Source organism: Esox lucius, chromosome 4 (assembly GCF_011004845.1).
Source record: "Esox lucius isolate fEsoLuc1 chromosome 4, fEsoLuc1.pri, whole genome shotgun sequence".
NCBI classification, from domain to species: Eukaryota; Metazoa; Chordata; class Actinopteri; order Esociformes; family Esocidae; genus Esox; species Esox lucius.
The window spans coordinates 10,092,674-10,114,562 of record NC_047572.1 but is presented as its reverse complement, the minus strand read 5'-3'; the positions used below and the strand labels follow the sequence as shown (position 1 = coordinate 10,114,562).

The 21,889-nt window shown below is 40.6% G+C and overlaps 1 protein-coding gene across 2 annotated transcripts in view; it reads right to left on the bottom strand.

Annotated features, from left to right (window-relative positions):
- Nucleotides 1-14,805, bottom strand: part of ahnak (AHNAK nucleoprotein) — a 43,022-nt gene extending 28,217 nt beyond the window's left edge. Inside the window, exons 1-2 of one of the 2 annotated variants that reach the window (XM_029119304.2) lie at nucleotides 14,491-14,805; nucleotides 3,994-4,057 (exon numbers count right to left, since the gene is read on the bottom strand). The gene's annotated coding sequence lies outside the window, so the exon portion shown is untranslated. The remainder of the gene's footprint in view (nucleotides 1-3,993; nucleotides 4,058-14,490) is intronic. The other variant, XM_029119303.2, reaches the window with a different exon arrangement.
- Between the last annotated feature and the right edge of the window lie 7,084 nt (nucleotides 14,806-21,889).

Sequence of the window (21,889 nt, the reverse complement as noted above, 5' to 3'; positions counted from 1 at the left end):
AGAAATAGCTGTTTGAGACGGGGCCCAAAATGGTAACATTCCCTTTATAGTACATTTATTTGCCTTCCCTGCCTTTGCCTTTCCCTGTTCAGAGAATAGGTTATTATCTCGTACGCAAGCTAAGTTTGGACGTAACACGTACCACTGTCCCTAACCACCAATGCATGCTCATTCAATGCACCTCTCTTATCTTCTACAAACAAGGAGAGGTGTTAAAAGATGCAACCTCTAAGACCTGGAGAATTTGAAACAAAAAGTCTCTCAGTGTGAAACTGTACAAAGCCTCCGGTCAGAAACAGGCATTGGAATGTTGTTCTACCTATATATTTTTTACCTATGCAACTGCCTTCCATAGCACAAACTGCATTTGGATAATGTTAGATCTAGGTAAGAATTCCCACTTGGACAACATCCAGATCATCTGCGTATGTAGTACCAACCTGTCATTAAATATAACTACTCTACTGCTGTAGGCTTGCAAAACATTGGTTAGGTAACTACGATTCCACAACCATGGGGAAGGATTCATGGTCGGACAAGAGTTGAACTATAGCCTACACTGTGGCTGCTCGAGACCCCACATCAAGCACCACTACCACTGTAAGAATAGGGATATGCCTTGATTCCCAGATGGCATCCTATGTTGGCCCCCTATTACCTGTATAATGCACTATATAAAGTATAGGGTATGATTTACGACTCACTCTTATTAAATTATGCTAACGCTCCTAGCTGGCTATACTGAAATGAGAAGAGGCATAGGATAATTCACAACAAACATTAGCATCCCCCTTCAAAGAAGTTTAAACAGAAACAGGAGACCCCCCAGGTAAACACAAAGTGCACTTCAGTCCTCGATCCCTCGTGATAAAATGCTGTGGAATTTTCCATTACAGCTTTTCAAGATATTTTACATTGTTACATTGACGGTGCTGCTGTACATTACCCTAACAGAATATGGCTGACAAGTTTGTTGTCTTTACTCTGAACAAATAGCTGTACAATTTTGCCTAATTCCCTATATACTTGACTATTTTACCCGCATCTATAGGCCCTGGGCAAAATCAGTGCACTTTCCAGGAATTAGGATGTCATTGCAGATGTGGCCACTGAGCAAGCTACTCTACTGTACCAGAAGCAATCAAATCATCTAAAATAAAATGATTCAGCTCGATGACTCTGCAGACATGAAATCAAATTCCAAGCCCATTTCTAGCAGTTTCCAATTCCAAAGAGTATATGGCGATACAATCCTATGGTTACCCAGACAGTTAGACAACTTACAGAGATCAGCGATCCAACAATTAGCAGACACTGTGGAATGCAGTATAAATAGCAATTGGTCTCTCCAGCTTTGAACAATGTTCAAAGACAGTTTATGAGCCCTGCTGTCCAATTAAAACTGGTCAATAAATAGACCTTGGTATGCATCACAAATGTAAACCTATTCCCTATGTAGGAAACGGCGTGCCCTTTGGGAGTCAGACCTTGGTATCGTGTGATTTAGGATATTCCAGAATGCATAAAATGCCATGAAGTAATTTAAAGGTACATATATATACACACACCAATATACTTGGGTACTACATTTATTTGGCACTCTACATTTGATTTTTGTTGTACTTTTTTCCAACAATCTAAAGTTATCTACAGTTAAAGTTACTTTGAGAAGGGTGACTACACCAACCAAATGGCCCCGGTTCAAAAGATTGCACACCATAGATAACAGTGTGCCCGGTCAAAAGCAGCGTACTACATAGAGAATACGGTATCATTCAGTTTGCTCTATTATGTAGTTAACTTGTTATAAAGAACAAATTCTACTCGGGTCAACTGACTCTGCATGCTAGCTAGTAACACAATCTAAATGAAGAAAAAAGTGCATTAAAAGTAAATAACAAAACGTGTGTGTCTGTGTTTCTCAATGCCAACACCCCGTGTGATATCCCAAACGCCGCATGTGACAAGCCTGGACATCTGCGCTAAATTCATCAGAGGAATTAAACAAAATCAAAAGAGCCATTCAAAAAACAAGCTCATTGCGTCATGTCCAATTTCATGCTTTTTGCTCTGCAAGGCCTGTTGGTCATTTGACTGCTTCCCATGCTTTTCAGAGCTTATCTTCGTCAGCGTAGTGACATTCAGGATATGGGAGACTCATGAAAACTATGGTACTCGAACTCTCAAACAAGCCCCGTTATTATTGTTGGCACTCGCAGGTATTTACAAAAGCAGGAGTCTCGCGGAGGGGAGCGCTAACAGTAGTGTGTTCTTAACAACTCCCGGCTCCGAGGATAAACCTCTCGTTATTCTTCTCCGTGACCCTCCCTCATCTAGTCTCTTACATAAATAAATAAATGACCAATGGCCACGCCACGCCCTACACTCACTCCCGTCAAGACTTTAATCGTCCACCATGTTTCATACTTCACATCACCAAACTGAACTTTTCCTATACCCTCCTCTGCCTTTCTGGATGTAATGTTATGAACTACAGGAACATTTGGACAGTTTTTTGTCATGTTCCTGGCAGGAGGCACTGGGAGGGGCTGATAACTGCTGGGAGGGATGGATGGGTGACAGAGGACAGAACATAGCAGGGAGAAGTTCCTGTGGAATGTCAGTGCAGAAGTGAACGACCACAGCCAGTGGAAAGGGAAAAAGTACAGTTGTCCGTCACAGAATTCTTTGTCTCTGTTACTTACAGTTTATGTTCCACCAAACTAGTTCCCCATAATAACAGGCCATATGAAATGCATCTGAAAATCACACAAATGTGCAATGAAGCAAAGAAAACATACCGAACATAAAACCATATCATATGAACATAAAGAATAAATAGAACATAGAAGGTTATCACTTTAAACACACAATTCACAATGGAGATAGAATTAACCGCAATTCGAGAAAGACTAAATCTCTTTTAAGTATGGGAATTAAGACCTGATTGAGATCCTGATATCGCCTACTACAGCAGATCTCAGGACAGAAACCTGGGTTGGCACTATCGCGATAATGCAAAATCCTATGACCAGTTAAGGTTGAGGTCTTCACGGAATCAGTAGTCAACATAAAGCGACAACAACAATCAAACCACCTCCTTTTTCTGATCCCTCCCTCGGCTCCTTGAGTGCATGAAATGAACTCGCATTGGGCCAACGTCGCCCTTTAATCAAATCACTGAGCTCATCCGATTGTGCTCAAGGAGACATGAAAGCAAAAATGTCAGCACCAAAGTGACAAAGAGGAAACTTGGTGGGACAGAATGGGCACGGGAACAGAAGGAGATGAAAGATGAACGCCATGCATCATCACCGCAGTTTGGCATGCACGGCCGCTGCGGTATAAGAAAAGCCTGCGGGGCACACGAAAACAGACCACTGCACTTCTCATGGCTTCTGACAATAGCAGCTCCTAACCATCTTCCGCCTCTGACCACTGAGCATTTATATAGATGCCTCTTTCCTTTATCCCTTTATGGCTACATTGTCTGCACATGGTACCGACGGTTTCGCGGTTTTAATAATTCCTCAGACTCGCTACACTGACTCCCCAGTCGAAAAATAAATCTCACTGCAGCTGCTACTACTGCCAGCGACTGTTATGCAACGTGAATGGGCAGGGCTTGACAGGCCATTTCATATTAAAGGCTGGACTGAACAGGTGGTCACGCAAAAGCAGGGGGTACAGAAGAGGCATGTTAATGGAGTCAGATTTCTCCAAGGCAGGCCTTGAGCAGCCGTGTGGAAGCGTGACCTTGCAGGTTCTGTGACAAACATTCCAAAAGTCGTTCTAGAGTTTGGCTTAAGAATCGCCAATGTTTTGTTCAACGACATTAGAACTGTCGTCGAACGAAACAAGATTGCATCAACAAATCTGTCGTATTCATGGAGATATTGGGTTTAGGGTAACGCATTCATCCTGTGTCCTGTTTAGCCTGTGTGTTTTCGTCAACATTTTGAAGGTGTGTATATTTGGATAGAGGACACTTACGTACTTTGGATTGCTCAAGCAAGGCCGAAGGCTCTTTGTTTCTTCTCTTTATTTTCTTGTTTATCTGTCAATAGGAAAAGAGGAAAAAAAGGAGAAAGAAGAGGATTATGAGTTGAACACAAAAATGAATTGAGTAAATGGGTCTTTTGTATGGTGCTGTGCATACAGACCTGGCAAAATTAACTTTTAGAAGTTGCTGTTATCATATGTCAGATAAACAAAACAAGATATCAGTTCATTTGTGAAGAGCCAGTGTGTTTTCAACAGTGCTTAAAACAAACATGTAGGTGATAAAATAAATGGTACTGTTTGTACTGTAAATCTGAAATATGATAACGCATATTCCCGTAATGTGAACTACAGCATGTGGCACTGCATTCTATTGCTACCAACCATACCATTTTAAGTACGCACTACAGATCAGTCATCGCAATACGAAAGGTGTATGCCAGGCATTTGAGTTTCCCAACTTATCGCAATACTAGCACATTCAAAACCAAACATGAACACATCGCTGGGATATCAAATGCTAACAAAACAGTCACGAACAAAAGCAATGTTTTCCCCTCAGGGGTCAACACCTTGACTTGTGCAACGAAATCACATATCCCGCTGCTATCTGCCTTAGGCCAGGTTCATTAGGTGTCTGCATATCTGCTAATAACAATATTTCCCAATTTGCCTCATTAGTTAAAGTCATATCAAGAGAAATATCCTTCCAAAGGAGGCACTCGAGAGTCTATGCAAAAGTGCAGGGACAATTCTCTGGCAGCTCAGGGTAGCTTGTTTTTTATTTTGAAAGATACCTGTACATTATATACCCTAACTCAAAATAACCCTTTGGCATTGACAAGCAGTTAACATTGTATTTCTACATTAACGACCACCATATATATTCCAAACTATATGTTGAGGCTTATACAAGCAAATGCCAGAAGGTGAATAAATACCAGATGTATGATTCCAGATTTGTACTGGAAATTATTTGGAGAATTTTGTTTTCCTGAAAGTCATTTCCTGACAGCAATTTACTATAAGATAATTATTTTTAACACACAGCTCTGGAAAAAATGAAGAGACCACTGCACCTTCTTCTATGCTTTCGGAAAAAGTTGAAAAAGAAGGTTTTGAGTGAGGAACAGAAGGGTTAAAATTAACAGACCACTGCAAATTGAACGCTTCTGCTCCTCGCTTCAAAACTTTCCTTATCAACATTTTGGAAAGGGAAGAAAAAGGTCCGGAGCTGTATACTTGAATTAGGTTATGCTAGCCATCTAGTTTGGAATTCATATAGCTGTTTTTTTAAACTGTCACTCAGGAAGACAGTGAAAGCTAGTTTTTTAAGTTCGACATAAATTCCTTGGTATCGGGTTCTCCTGCATGTAGATGTCTGCTTTGACTGAACAGGGTATTGTGGAAAACAATTGTTTTTCCTCTTGTGCAGAAACACTGTCAGAAAGAAACAGCAAATGGTGGACTGGATTCCTCACAGAGGGTCATCGACCAGTGTCAACCTGCCCTACAGATGCATTCTTTAAAGACAAGTTGTCTTTTTTCAACAACTGTCAATAGCCCATTGCTTCCTCCCCCGTTGGTTTGTGCAGCTGAACTGTTCATTATCTCAGAGAGAATTACAGCAAATAACAGTAATAAGAGACTATAGGAATGCGGTCCCTCTGTCAACCTAAGCACAATATTTGTGAGAGCCACTTTCACTGGCAGTTGAAGAACAGCAACAGAAACAAATAATAGAAATAGTAAACACAGGTTTTGACTGATTACATGGAATGATTAGTTGAAAGTGCAAACACAGAATAATATATTCTTCTATACTAACTCAAGCATACTTCATTACCATGGTAATAAGTGGTCAAGTTGCAGCGGGAAAATACAAAGGTAAGCACTGTTTAGCGTGCACTTGCTTACCTGTTGAAGTTGCAGAGCACACGCCAAGCTTTTCAAAGCTTAATGTCTATAGCGATAGCCATTGGTTAGCTAGAAGTAAACAAAGCACAGTGAAGGATCCAACAAGTGTTCTTCTCTTCTGACCAACCATTCACCAGTTATTTCATCTGTCCATTACACCCTCCCATGACCGCACCACCAGCTAGAAACAATTATACTGCTTTATTGTCGGTGTAGCTATCTGGTTGGGGTTTTTCTGCCTGTTACTGAAATAGATAGGACACAGTGGTGATAAATGCCAAGCGATACGTGTTTGGGTTGTCACTGTGTTTGCATAGAGAGACCCAGAGTGTGGCAGCTGTGTACACTAGCAGACATGAGAGGAGGGTAGCCCACTCTTGGTGTGTCGTAGTCTTATGCCTCATGTCACAAGGGGGATATAAACAGATAATTCTCTACTTCCAAAAATGGGGTCTCTGCATTAAAGATATTCTGGTACAATTAAGATGATCTCATTGTTTTGGCAGATAAATGGTGTCTCGCCAGATAAATGGTGTTATTAATAGGTAGGAAGATATCGCCCTTGACTGGTATTGACTTGTTAAATGGACTTCACATGTCCAAAATACTGTGTACTACTGGTGGCACATATCTGTTAAAGCTACAACCATTAGTCAAAGCAAGGTGACTGGAATTTGAATTAAAGGAGGAATATTAGAACTGTTGGGAAACTACCCCCACCTCACAGTGCAGAAAAGGAGATCAAGTACCCTGCAAAACACAGTCACTTATCTAATCTCAGATTAGGTTTAATCCAAAAAGTAAACACTGTGGCCCCAGACTTGTGTTTTGACCATCACAATCACAGCAGTAGAGACGGATCACAGCAGTGGTCTGCGTTAGCTTGCATGCCAATGAGTGTATTAGGTTGGGCTGTCACATTTTCGTCATCTGATGGGATTTTCCCGTTCTAGTCAGTTAAACAAATATATCCGTTATTTGTGTCCAATCACAGCCTCCGGCGTTTGTATCTCAGCACTAGCTTTCTATCTAAATGATTGAGTCAACAAGCTTTTATATGGATCCCTAAAGCAGTACTAGTTTGCTTAAAGAGCAACAGGCTAAAGGGCGCTGCTCTCCTCAGAGGCCTCACCCTTGGGCCTGGAGTCAGCTTGCTAAGGTGGAAGTAATGGATTTGGCCCCACCTAAGGCAGCACTAGTTTGCTAAGGATCTAACAGGATAGCTTGCTGGAGTACAATCAGCAACAGGGTGTTATGCTCTGCTATAGAGCGGGAAGAGCCCCGCCCTGGTCTCCAGTTTCACAGTGCTTTAACAGCTAGCATGCTGAGGGACATAATGCAGCCACACCTCATGAAGCACTAGCATGCTAAGGACTAAATAAGCTAGCTTGCTTTGGGAGAGGCAGCAACTGGGCTGGGTAATATGTTCTGCTACGTAGCAGGAAGAGTCCCACCCATGTCTCAAGTTTCACAGTGCTCCACCAGCTATCTTGCTAAGGGAGATAATACAGCTCTATCTCAAGAAGTGCTAGCTTGCTAATGATCCAACATCAGCCAGCTTGCCTTAGGACAGGGAACAACAAGGCTGAGTCCTAAACTCTGCTACAGAGCTGGAAGAGCCCCACCCTAATCTCCAATTTCAGAGCACACAAACAGTTTGCCTGGGACAGAAAGAAGTACCAATTCAGGCAGTAAGAGTTTGCAAAAGAAAAGCTAAAATGTCTGTGGCGACGCATTTGTTAAATGGTTAGAAATTACTTTTTCTGTTTTTCCACAATATACAGAGGAACTGTTCAAGCAATTAATTTTATCTTTTGAATTAATGGTTCACTGCAGAGATACTTTTTTACTTATTCAAGGTTTGGAAGCAAAACAACCTGCGAGTGTGCGTACGCAAAGAAATCTGTGCCCTAGAGGCTAACTTCCTAAACGACTGGAAGCAACAAGTAGTAGTAGGAGATATGCTGTGCTCAATGGGGCTCAGTGGGCCCCACCCTCCCCTCTAGTCTCACACATTCCTTGATAGAGCTGTCAGGCCAGCTGGAACTGGGCCCAGCCTCCCCTCTCTCCACCCTCTCTCTCTCTTAGGCAGTGACTAACTCCTGAAAAATGTCCTCAACTCACTCTTCCCAGCCTCTCTGGGAGCTGTCCGCCGCCCAGAGCATGTCGGCACAGGGTCCAGCAATCAAACAGGCAAACATGTTTATTATTAATTTAGTTGGGATGTGTTAGACAATTACAATTAATATCATATACTGCATGTCAGCAACAGATTCTGATGGAACCAGTGTAAGGGATTGCAAATGGAGATCAAAGGACCTCGCAGAGTCAATCAAGTTGATAAATCGAAGGAAACACTAAATGAACACATAGATGGGATTGTAATGAGAACTCTTTAAAAGAGTATCTAAAGTAACTTCACAGCTCAGTGTTATCCTCCTCTCGATTGTGGGTTTAAGCAACTGGAATGAAACCAGCTACGTGCTGAGCGAGGAAATAACGAACCGCACAGTCACAGTGAATCATTTTACAGAACAGCTTTGAAAAGCCCTTCACGTGGTCCAGGCTGGTCCAGTGGCTTAGCCACCGCCTCCAGGGCAGATACCCCGCTGTAGCATTTGGTTAAACCCGGCCCACTGCACTTTCAGCCTCCCTCTCCCATTTCCCCACTATCTCTAACAAAAAAGCATAAAAGTGCCTGGGAAAAAAAATCATGACACACATGAAATGTGTCAAAAGTAAATGGCATGTTAATAAAGGCCTCGCTAAAGAGCATTCCTGGGTCCCAAATGTCATCCTACTCTCCATAGGCACTGGTCAAAATGTAATTAACTTCACAGAATGCATTGAGCCATTTGGGATTCATCACATACCACCAACGCCAAGACTGTGCCTGATGTTGATTACACTGTTGTGACTTTGGCAAAAGAGCAGTCAGCCCACAAAAATGGAAAATTTCAAGGAAAATGCTGAACTCCTTATTTACAAGGACAAAATAACTCCCATTTTCTGTTTGAGTACTTTTGTCTTCCATTACGTCAGACGCAGTGTTTGCTTGGATGGCTTTTTATTGGGGATTCTGTCAGTGACCTATTTATTTGTCAAATTAAGTGCTGTAGTTAAATCCATGCAGATAAATAATCATCAAAGCAGAACGCTTCATTGCTGCTAGCAGTATCCAAAAGAAATCACTAACAATGTTTTCATCCACAGCTTTATGCTTTAAGTTAAATCATGTTGTATATTTTAAAAATCTGGTGGGATGAAAACCAGTTTATAGACTACAGGTGACATAAGTAATAATTCATTATTACATGCAGGTACAAGCTTTGTGCTTCTTTATAAATTGCCTAGGGTCTCATTCTGGTGACATGGTGATTTACATGTAACTGAAATTCAAATATTCTTCCACATATCCATTTTAGTCTTATCATGTAGTTTACGATAGAGCCTACATGGCCACACTGTGTAACCTCACTAGACCAGGCATGTTACATGTGCATGCATTGCAAAATAAATGTACACTTCCTGTACATTTTATTGAATCGTTTCATCATTTCAGATGTTCATCGCCCTGCAAGTCCTACCTCTCCCTTCAACTCATTGGTTTTCTAACCCACATTTGTCATAGAAAGATGAACTAGGAGAGACTTTAAATGTACTTGGTTTATAATTTAATCGGTGGATTAATCCTCGGGGGGTTTGGAGAAAACACAACTGCTGAAACAATATGCATCTTAACTATTTGCCGATTTTAAAATATTGGCATGAAAATCTGGTGCCAAGTTAATGGAAACCTAACTAATGAACAGTAATATCTTCATAGAAACCATCAAAAAGTCTGAATAAAACTATTGGAGAATGATCATTTTACAGTCACATCATATTTCATTGAATGGTTTGTTGGTTGCCTCATTGATAGATTGATTAGTAGAAAGATTGTTTGGATGACAGATGTATTGACCTGGGTGTGGTAAGAGAAAGCATTGCAGGATAGTTTAAGACTTTTCTTGAAATGTGTCTTTGTGCATAGGCAAAGAAATTCTGAAGTGTTTAGATACTTACGGGAAAGGGAGAGTACAGAGGCATTTAAAAGGTGGCGGAAACATTTGCTGGTGCATGATTTGCTACATTAACTGGTCTGACTGGTAACCTGTTCAGAGACCAGAATGAAATGGAAGGGAGAGATGAGAGGGAGAGAGGCAAACTGAAAGTGTGTGAAGGGGAATGAGACGGGTTTGCATAGCCAGCAGAATGTTTCATATGATCTTATATGATCCTCAGAAATAATATATTACATTGATTGCAGAAAAAAATTATTTATATGTTGTTTGTTGTTTGACTTTTCATTTGCTTTGAGAGTTTGTGAAAATAATTGTACAAGTTAAATACGTTATGTTTTACATCCTGTTTCCAAAACGTTTTACAATAATCCAAAAGCTAAAAACTGCACTAATTCAGTATTGTTTAAGATATCTACAATAACAAAGCAAAGCAATATCCACGGAGTAATCTCAGGACCAAAGGGTTGATTTCTGTGAATGTCATTTACTAACACTGCTAACGATAACAGTGTGATGATAATTACAGGGCAATGTTACACCTCCATTTTGTGCAAATCGCCACTCATTCAACAAACCACTGGCTTTATTTTAGTGCGGAAGAACAGCTGTAGCTGTAAACAAATGAATTTTAACAAGTGCTGAGAGTGGTGGTAAAGACATTGTGCTGTATGCTAGACTCACTTCTGTTGGCAGGTAGTCTACACAGTGTCCCACACATATCCCCTGTGGTACATTGCTTATATAATAAAGGAGTAAATGGAAGCAGTAGTAGTAAATGTAGTAAAGGTGTCATTGAGGTTAGCATCAATTGCAAGCCAGAAGACTTCATCAGCGTAGCAAAATATCTGGGTAAGGGATTGTTTACATTAGCAAGAAAGAATAAAACGATGAATAGGCTTATCTTGGTTAGCGTAATAATTTCCATAGCGTTTGAATTTATACCTGCATATTCAGGACATACTGCGCACTGTGTTCTTAAATCACTGGAAAATGTTGTGATATGTGTGCACATAAACTTGATACAGTTCAGACACAATTGTCTCCACACTTGCAAAACTCGGGGGGGGGGGCTATCGAAAATGTGGCGCGTGCTACCTCGGAAGCTGGCGTATCGAGCCATTGATATCTGCATGTTTACACAACAAAACAATCTAGTCTTCTTCGATACATCTCGGAAAATGTAGTATAACGTAAACTAGCTCTAACTGTACATTCCTCAGGCTGACATTAGGCTGTACTTTCGTAACTGTGTTCATATAGATCACATTTCAGTGTGAACTCTAGTCGGCAGAATATAAAGGGAGTTGTAGGGTGTGTATACGGGCGGTTCTGGCTGCAAAGTTACTCATATAGGATTGCGCAAGGTTTACGGTCGGTACACTGTAGGCTTTTCCTGTTTTATTTTTCTTGTGACCATAAAACCAGCATTGCTTCAGAGGGTGCCTACTGACACATACTAGATTATATTATGCCACCATTAAAGTGATAATGAGGCACAAAGTTTAATTGTGACCGTCAATTAAGGTTCTCACCATCTTCCCTGTGGCTATGAAATAAAACATGCCAGACATGATCATGCATTTAAGATCTCTAAATAACAATTGTGGTTGACTACAGAAAGTAGAGTAGAATCCAGTCAATTCTTGAGGTGTGCTTCCACAGAGATATTGCCTGCGAGAATAATGCAACATAACTTGGGAAGATTTCTCAATAGCAAAACAGGTTATGGCAAATGGCCCAAATGGCGCCCTATTCCATAGTCAACTACTTTTGACCACAGCCCTATGCTATTTGGGACACACAAACAATGATATCTTCTCAAGGGAAAATTCTAGAGCAGTGGTTCCCAAACATTTTTGGTTACTGTCCCATCAACTGTATTTTGTGGAATACCCTTGAAGTATCCCCTTGTGTTAATTTTACCAGTAAGCCTATGGTCTCATGGACCTTCTGAAGTACCCCCTGTGAACAGATCAAGTACCCACAGAGGTCCTAACACCCCTTTATTGGGAAACACTGTTCTAGAGTTCAGATGAAACATTCCAGCACACTAAAATGGAGCATAGTGAGCAGGAGTGAGGAGGGAGTGGCTCGTATGTGAAAACTGTGTACAATTGCTCCATCTGAAAGAGCTATTTTGCAACAATTTATACTATGAAGATGGCTAAATGTCATGTAGAGAGGCAAGTCCTTGATTCACAAAGAACAAAAGATATTACGGAGATACTTGACAGATAAAAACACTATTGATACTTCAGATAACAATTTCCCTGATTAGGAATAAATAACATACCACTCTAGTTTGCTATATTCTATTAATAGAATTCTTGATATACACTTTATAAGGAAATTGTTTATTTTGGCCTGCCTAGCTACCCTAAGATTAATGCTTTCTGGATAAGGGCACTCTGGAAAATGCGGTCTGGATTTTGTTGTTATTACTTGCAGACAATTATTCCTGAGAGATTGACAGTATTGAGTGCTTATTTTTCTGTACTTTTTTTTTACTGGTCCCCCACATATAGGTAAATATAAACTATGTTTTCTAAAGCAAAACATATAGCAGGACTCCCTCCCTCTAACAGATTTTTGCCAAGAATGAATGCGCCTGAGAGAAGGAAATGACTGAGGAAGTATGCTTGAGTTTGGGTTCCTTCCGTTTCACACTGGCACAGAGAAAATGCCAGTGCTCTCCTCTGCTATCAGAACTTGCCAAAGGAAAGCTGCGGTGGCATATTTGATGGAGTACAATGATGAATGTTCTGAGACATGTATGTATGTCCACTGGATTGTTGGTAAACACTAACTTTGTGAAATAATAATAAATAAAAATTCTAATTTATTGCTGAAGGATTGTCAAGGCTATCTGAATCTAAAGTCAACACACAATATTACGGTTGTTGTAAATTGGTTCTGATACTCCTTACTTTGCTCATTCTGATACTACTCACATTGAAAAACGTAATTATATGGCACTGGAGCTCCAATCAACCCACTAGTTGGCGCTAAACCCCATTGTGAAAAGTGGAGTTGCATTAGGTTATACTTTTACCTACTATCATGACAGTGAACATAAAACACAGCTTGATCTACGATGTGGCCCATTGCCCCTAGCCCCTGTCACTATCCATCTCCTAGACAGGAACAATTTCAGAAGCGGTAGACTTTTACATTCTTTGAGCCTGCAGACAGCAGCCGGTGACTAGTCTTCAATAGGAAAAAGTCGCTGCCTTTTCCTTGCTGCTCCAAGAAGAAAATATAGGGTGTGGCGGGGGGGGGGGCCTAGAAATGTGAATTTCCACTCAACTGTACAAAGCATAGCTTCTCTGGATCTAACTCTCAACATCTATACGCCTATATATGTCTAATCGCATGAACAGACATAAACAGGCTGTTTACTTTTATAATCACTTTGAGGTTAAAAACAAGTCCACAATCACCACCGCTTTGTTTTTATATTCAAGCCCTTTTTGTATCTTCATTTTAACAAGTTCTGCACTTCATAAAACATCCCTTTCTATGAACACTGAATGCAGACGTCTTGCTTTTTCCTCTCTTTTCCTTAAACCTGGTTTCAATTAGCTAGTATTTCCAAACCACTACATTCCATTACCACACCCCGCCCCCACTCATCCCCACTCCCTCCTTCCACTCCCTCTCTGCTCCACCCTGGCCAGAATCCCAGGTTAGAATGAACAGAGGTAAAACGGCATCTAAGTCTCTAAAACTCCACCCAAGGAAATTGTAAAGTAGGGTTTGATATATCACACATGCTGTATACTTTGAACAATAATTTACACAAAAATGTTCTATGAAGATGGGTTGCTTTAAAAAGTGCTGTGGAATATTTTTCTCGCCCCCCTGGGTGCACCCCTCAGAGGAAAGCAGGAAGGAGAGATGCACGGAGGGAGGGTGAAAAGAGCTGAAGGTCTACTGTAGTAAGAAAGTAAAATCCTACAATCCACACCCAAAGCCTGCAGGATATCCTTATAGCTTTTATCGGGCAATGCCTTTACTGATAGCTGTTGCAAATCCCTATACAAACGCTAGATTTGGTAGATTAGAAGCAACCAAACCGTATTAATACTGGTCAGCTTGAAGGGAATTTCCTAAAATGTGATGTTTGGCAGTTTTCTTTGTTCAACTTCTTTTTCCCCAGGCTGCTTCACTCAATGCCCCATAAAAAGGAGAGAAAGTAAGTGTAACCGAAGTCCCGGTTCATGTGGGTGGGGACGCACACCCACTTATTCTCGTGTTTTAAATTATAGAACTAAGAACGAGAAAACAAGTAACAACATAGACGGCCATCCTATCTTTCAGTCAGTGTGTTGTAACACTATAATTATTTTTTCTTTTTAAAGGTTTCGTAAACGAATATTTAACAATACGGTTGCCACGTCACTTAATATGCATTACTACTTTGGGAGGCAATTTTAAACACATACCATAACCACTGTCCCATTAACAAAATGACGCCTCAACATATCATATAAGTAAATATCCTTACCTTAATGAGCAGTCCGCGCTGCAAGAACTTCAACACATCAGCTTGAGCATCCTTGGCAGTCGCCTCTTCCCTTCCCCGCCTCTTGTCTTAGTCGATAAAAGCACTTCTCAAACCAAACTTTCTTCTCTTAAATACGTTTGTTTCTTTATCAGCCCGAGTGTCCCCTCGGTGTCCAGGGCCTTTTTTCTCTCTCCTCACGCTCTCCGTTCGGAGTGCGTTTCACCTTCTTTCTAGCGTGCGTGGCTGTTACTCCGGGCGATGCAGAATGGGTGGTTGGACATGCAACAGGGTAGGGCTACTGGTCGTGGGGAACGAGAGGGAAGAAGGGATAGAGGGAGGGAGGTAACGGGAGGTGGAGAAGGGAGTGGCCGTAGTCTCTCTGTGGCTGGGCCCACCCAATGCTATAGTCAAAGCTCCAGTGAAATGTAATAGCAAAGTTTCTACCTCAACATTTTCTGTTAAGAGACCTTCATGGTCGAGTTATAGAACATAATACATTTGTAACGTTCCTGAGATCAGATAAAATCACATTTGTTACAAATGTAAAACGTGTTTGACATGTTTTCATTTTCTCTATGAACATTCGTAGTACTTTTTTGTTAGAATCCAGCGGGAATAATTAGCCGATTCAAAATCTGAATCAATAATTATTTTCTTATAAAATAATGTATTTATCGCAAATGGTACAGCCTTCCTTATAGGCTACACGCATTTGCTGGTTAATTAGGTACGAAGTTGGCCTTCGTGTGAGTTGCTATCGGAGTGACGTATGAATACCACCGTCCAATCTCGTGTAATTGATATCATACCAAAATCCCAGAGAAACGTTTCTGACGCCTTGTTGAATCCAATCCAGACCCAGAAGGATTTTGGGAAGAAAATGGTTATGACCCAAATGGGTGTACCTAATGAACTTGATACTGAGTGTATAGTGCACAGCTTTTAACCAGGACCCTATGGTCCAAAGTAGTGCACAACATACTGTACATTAAGTAATACAGTTCCATTCCAGACTGACTGCCTATTTGACTTAATTGCTAGTAACACAAATGTGATGTAGCTTACTGTATAATGCTATTTAGGGATGTGCATAGACAAAGTCAGGCTGGATGCAGTTGAAAGAGCTTTGAGAGTCTTAAGTGGCCACCCACAATTGTTGAGTTAGTCTTGCTGACGTGAGACTAGGGCAGATAATGAGCTAGCAATACAGCTACCCACAATGAGGATGAGATTATATGGTGTAGCATTTACTGCAATATGAATAACAGTATTGGGTGACTGTGCTTGAAAATTATGGAGCTGATGTCAATAACAATGTAGATACAGTGTATCCGTCCTCAATGGCACCTTTTTCCCTAAGAAGTGCACTACTTTGGCCAAAGCTCTGGCCGAATGTAATGTGGTACATTCGGAAGAGTTCCCTGTGGGATGTAGATAGTGGGTTGCTTAACTTGGTTCCAGGTTAGCAACTCTAAGTAGTTATTGTCTTACCCCAAATACACAGAACCAGATGGCATGGTGAGTAGCATCTATTCAAATACTTTGCTCTTCACATGAAGGGAAAGAAGTACTGCCGCTAAATCACTCTCCAAAAAATTTGTTGAGGCGCCAACTGGGGTAAATAAGACATTCAGCATTGTTGGATGTAATTATTTAATTGTAATTATTTGTTGTTGCAAGTTAGTCAACATGTTATAGCTTTTGGCCTTCTACAGCACTTGTTCAGAAGTAAAATATAATGTTAATGGTCACTGGGAGCGAGAAGGAAGAAAGGATAGAGAGAGGTAGAGACTGAGGGAGGGAGGGAATGAGGGAGGGAATGGGAGGTGGAGAAGGGAGTGGCTTTTAAACGTTTCAAAATTACCTATGTTTTTTTTTTATTAACACTTTTTTTATGTAAAGCAAAAAATATCAAGAGAAAAAGAATGTATATCAGTTTTCGAATTCTGAGAAGTTATGGTTCTGAGTATCAGTGAAGATGATTTCAGATAAGCTAGCAATGCATGAAGTGACAATATGCTACCCAGATAATGGTCTTGTGTACTAGGACCACAAGTCACACCAAATTAATCAGGACGTTTCTATCTATTCCTCAACATTAAACCTTCCCTTACAAAATTTACCATAGCACTACTTTGGTGCTTTCATTTACATGGCACAATTATAGTACTTCCACATTTACCAGAGTGGTGAATATGTTTGGCTCAAGGGCCTCAGTTGCCTTTCTTTAAATAGATTTGTGAGCTGTTATAGAAGCTGTTATATATATATTTTTTTTTCAAAGTCTGTTTAAATGTCTACATGCTTTCAATATAGTTTTAGATGTTCAAGAGTTTGGCCCAGGAGTATATTTTTAACCCATCCAAACAAATACTGAAGGCCTGAACCGATTTAATCTAGCCTGTGTGCCCTAGATTGCCATGGTATTGTCTGAATCATTAAAATGAACACAAATTCTAGCTTTGAAGTAGGATGTTTCTAGATTGTTTCAGTTGAACCTAAAGAAAATGTAATCCTAATCACAGAATATTTTTCAAACTGAAGTGCAACCTTAGTACTGCAATCGTACCTAAAAAATTAACTGTTTCATCAAACTTGGTATATCCTGTATAGATCTGAATCAGATAATTTGTGCCATGGTTTTAGCCATGAAGTACAAGAGTACTGCAAACATAAGGACATTCTATTGTATTGTACTAGTGGCAGGTGGCCTAGCGGTTCAGAGCATGGGGCCAGTAAGAATAGGAATGTTTCCTATTTGGTTTTGTGCATGTTGGTGGATACTTTCATGCAGGCAATTATTGCTAATGGTGCTCATGTATGCACACAAGGGTCTGCTGTATTTATAAGTGTCAGCAAACATGACTACTAGCATGTAGGTGTGTGTGTGTGTTTGTAGGTGTGTGTGTGTGTGTGTGTTTGTGTGTGTGTGTGTGTGCAGGAGTGCACATGTAGTCATCGTACTTGTGTGTTTAACAACAATGTATCTTTGAGCCACCCTTCTCATATCCACAGCCATGTTACACCCATGTTAACTGTAAGGAAAGAACAAACAGCCAGATGAAGACAGAAGTGGCATTTTGGAAACAAATTGCACCCTATTTGTTGTGTAGCACACTACTATTGACCAGGGCAGGCTACAGCCCTTATCAAAAGTAGCGCATTAGGCATTGAATAGGGGTCCATTTGGAACACAGACAGAAAGCAAACAGAGGAAGTGGCTGCTTGGCTATGCGTGTTAGCATAGGGGAGAACAGGGAGTGGCATCACACTACTATGAGTCAAGACCAACTCAGATTTGGAGTGCCAAATGGATACCCTATTCTTTACATAGTGTCCAACTTTTGACCAAAGCCTATCAAAACTAGTGTGGGATGTTTCTATGGTCTGAAGATATTGTTGAAGTGCAGCTGTATGAAAGACACAGGCTGTTTTGTTTCAAGTCTAGCCTGCCTTTTCATGTGGAGATGAAATTGCAGAGATAATCATAAACGTATGTAGCTATATAAGGAAGTCCTTCTTAAAAGTAACACATATTCTCTGGGGAGAAAGTAATCCTCAAAAATGCATTGCATATCAATTGTAATCTTACATGGGCAGATGAAAGATTTTTGCAAAGGGCCTTTACTGTAACCATGATAACATCATGTACAATGTTATGTTTGAAAGTGGCCATCTCTGTATGTCCTGCTCACGCATTGTTTCATATGAAATTGCTATCAACTATAACTATGTATAAGTAATTTTGTTAATTATTATAAAATTGATAATATATTATTATTAACAAAATATATACACTACCAGTCAAAAGTTTGGACACAACTACTCATTCACGGGTATTTCTTAATTTTTATTATTTTCTACATTATAGAATAATAGCAAAGACATCAAACCTATGAAATAACAAACACAAAGTGTTACACAGATCAAAAGGCATTTCATTTTGTAGATTCTTCCAAGTAGTCACCCTTTGCCTTGACAGCTTTGCTCACTCTTAGCATTAGATTATTTTAACACTTTACTACACGATTCCAAATGATATTATTCTACAATGCGAAAAATGGTAAAAATAAAGAAATACCTGTGTGTAACTGTGTCCAAACAAATGGCTGTTCTTGCATAAACATATATACAGTGGGGAGAACAAGTATTTGATACACTGCTTTTGCAGGTTTTCCTACTTACATAGCATGTAGAGGTCTGTCATTTTTATCATTGGTACACTTCAACTTTGATAGATGGAATCTAAAAATATAATCTCGAAAATCACATTGTATGATTTTTAAATAATTAATTTGCATTTTATTGCATGACATAAGTATTTGATCACCTACCAACCAGTAAGAATTCCGGCTCTCACAGACCTGTTAGTTTTTCTTTAAGAAGCCCTCCTGTTCTCCACTCATTACCTGTATTAACTGCACCAGTTTGAACTCGTTACCTGTATAAAAGACACCTGTCCAAACACTCAATCAAACAGACTCCAACCTCTCCACAATGGCCAAGACCAGAGAGCTGTGTAAGGACATTAGGGATAAAATTGTTGACCTGCACAAGGCTGGGATGGGCTACAGGATAATAGGCAAACAGCTTGGTGAGAAGGCAACAACTGTTGGCGCAATTATAAAAAAATGGAAGAAGTTCAAGATGACTGTCAATCTCCCTTGGTCTGGAGCTCCATGCAAGATCTCACCTCGTGGGGATCAATGATCATGAGGAAGGTGAGGGATCAGCCCAGAACTACACGGCAGGACCTGGTTAATGACCTGAAGAGAGCTGGGACCACAGTCTCAAAGAAAACCATTAGTAACACACAACGCCGTCATGGATTAAAATCCTGTAGCGCATGCAAGGTCCCCCTGCTCAAGCCAGCGCATGTCCAGGCCCGTCTGAAGTTTGACAATGACCATCTGGATGATCCAGAGGAAGAATGGGGGATGGTCATGTGGTCCACTCGCCGTGTTTGGAGGAAGAAGAAGGATGAGTAAAACCCCAAGAACACCATCCCAACCGTGAAGCATGGAGGTGGAAACATCATTCTTTGGGGATGCTTTTCTGCAAAGGGGACGGGACAACTGCACCGTATTTAGGGGACGATAGATGGGGCCATGTATTGCGAGATCTTGGCCAACAACCTCCTTCCCTCAGTAAAAGCATTGAAGATGGGTCGTGGCTGGGTCTTCCAGCATGACAACGACCCAAAAACACACAGCCAGGGCAACTAAGGAGTGTCTCCTTAAGAAGCATCTCAAGCATCTCAAGGATGTCGTCATTTGGATGTCGTCAGTGTATGCTTTGTACGTTCTGGTGGGACGCAAAATGTTGCCACATTGGCACCTGAATACCTGTTTGACTCAGTGCCATTTAGGCGTTGTCCACTTTGAAGATCAGTTGCATACATTTTACTCACAGTCTGCTGACTGCTTGGCTCATACGTGCAATGCCACACATTCAATAAATCCTTGTGCAATAAAATGCCGCCACACTCTTTACTATTTCCAAATACCTCCGCATCTGCGTCTACTTTTCAGTTTCCCAACCATTCCTCTGGCATTCTTTGCCAAACATGAGGAATGTGTCCGTTTTCGAATGGTCGGATATGTGAGACTCATGGGTGTGTCTCCTGGTGAGTGTTACTTTGCTGTAGGTGTGTCTGCCTGTGTGAACCGGCACAAATAGCTGGCGCTGCACTCACTGGTGCGTCCTAAATGGCTCTGTACTGGCTACACAGTGCACTTCTTTTAAGCCGATTTCTCTTGTCAAAAATACTGAACGAGGTGTCATTTGTGACGCATCCAGATGCCCTCAAGACTACAATACAATCACAGCTTGAAGCGTAGAGGAGGAGGGAAAGTCGTATTAAGGTTAGAAGAGAGGGATACATGTGTTTGGGAGAGAGAGGGGATAAGAAGACTTGCATTTCGTTTGGTTTGAGTCTTATCATACCAGATCACATAAAGACGAGGATGGATCTACGAACACATCTGCAAACAGCCTTAATCCGTCCAAAATGCAATCAGACCTGGTTGAACATCTTTAACACTGTTGTCCAGATGCTTTTGATCAGATCAAACAAGGTTCACGTGACAAAACACTGCGACTCAAATGCAGATAATCAACTGGAATTCCATTCCTATGATTGAACAATGCAAGCAGTGTGTTTAGTAGAGAATAGTCAGTGTCTTGTCTGTGTTATTAGTTGTTGAGATCAGTTGATACATCATGGGGCAGCATTCATGATATGCTTTAGCCTTCTCCTCAGTTAAACTTGGCTGTGCTGTTTGTTGCACTTAACATGTTTTTGGAAAGTATGTGTAATAGACTGCACTTTTTAGGCCATCTCTACACACAAAGTACACCATAAAGGCACAACATGTTTCTAGAAATGTTTGTCAGTTTATTGAAAATATATATTTTTTATATATCTCCCGAACATAAGTATTCAGACCCTTTATTCAGTACTTTGTAAAATCACATTTGGCAGTGATCACAGCTTTGAGTCTTCTTGGGTATTCCTTCAATAGAGTCATCAGTGAACTTCAATGTGCAGGTCTCTTCCCAGATGTTCAATGGGTTCAAGTCCAGTGTTTGACTGAGCCACTTGAGGACATTCACAGACTTCTGAAGCCACTCAAGCATTTTCTTGGTTATGTGCTTCAGGTTATCGGGCTAAAAGTCTTTGCCCCAGTCTGAGGTCCAGTGAACTCTGTACCAGATCTCTCTTGAATTTGGTGCCGTTCAAGCTTCCGTCAGTCGTGAACATTCTCATAGTGCTGCCGTTGGGAAGTATCTCCACAGCATGATTCTCCCGTCACCATGCTTCACAGTAGGGGTGGTATTAGGTGATGAGTGGTACCTTGTTTTTGTCAGACATAGTGCTTGGCATTCAGGACAGAAATTTTGATTTTATACTTTCATTGTGCTTACAACTTTCAGTTCTTTATGAATTGTATTATAATCTTCCCAGATTGATGCCTCAACACAATTCTATCGTGTATGGAGATTTCCTTGGACTTCTTGGCTCAGTTTCTGCTCTGACATGCACAGGGAAGTGTAAGGTCTTTTATCGACACGTGTGCCTTTCTAACTCATGATCAATCAATTGAATTTGCCACAGGTGAACTCCAATCAACTTCTAGAGACATCTCCAGGACAATCAAAGACACAGGATGCTTTGAACAACATTTGGAGTAGCTTGGCAAAGGGTCTAAATACTTATATGTTCATTAAATATGTCTGGTTTTGACTATTGATAAAATAACCCAAATATCTAAAAACATTTTTTTTTTTGTTTTGTCATAATGGGGAATTGTGTGTAGATTAATGGCAGCATCTTTTTAGTCAATAAAAAAATTTACAACACAAAAGGCACCAAATGTATTTAGAATAAGGAGCTACT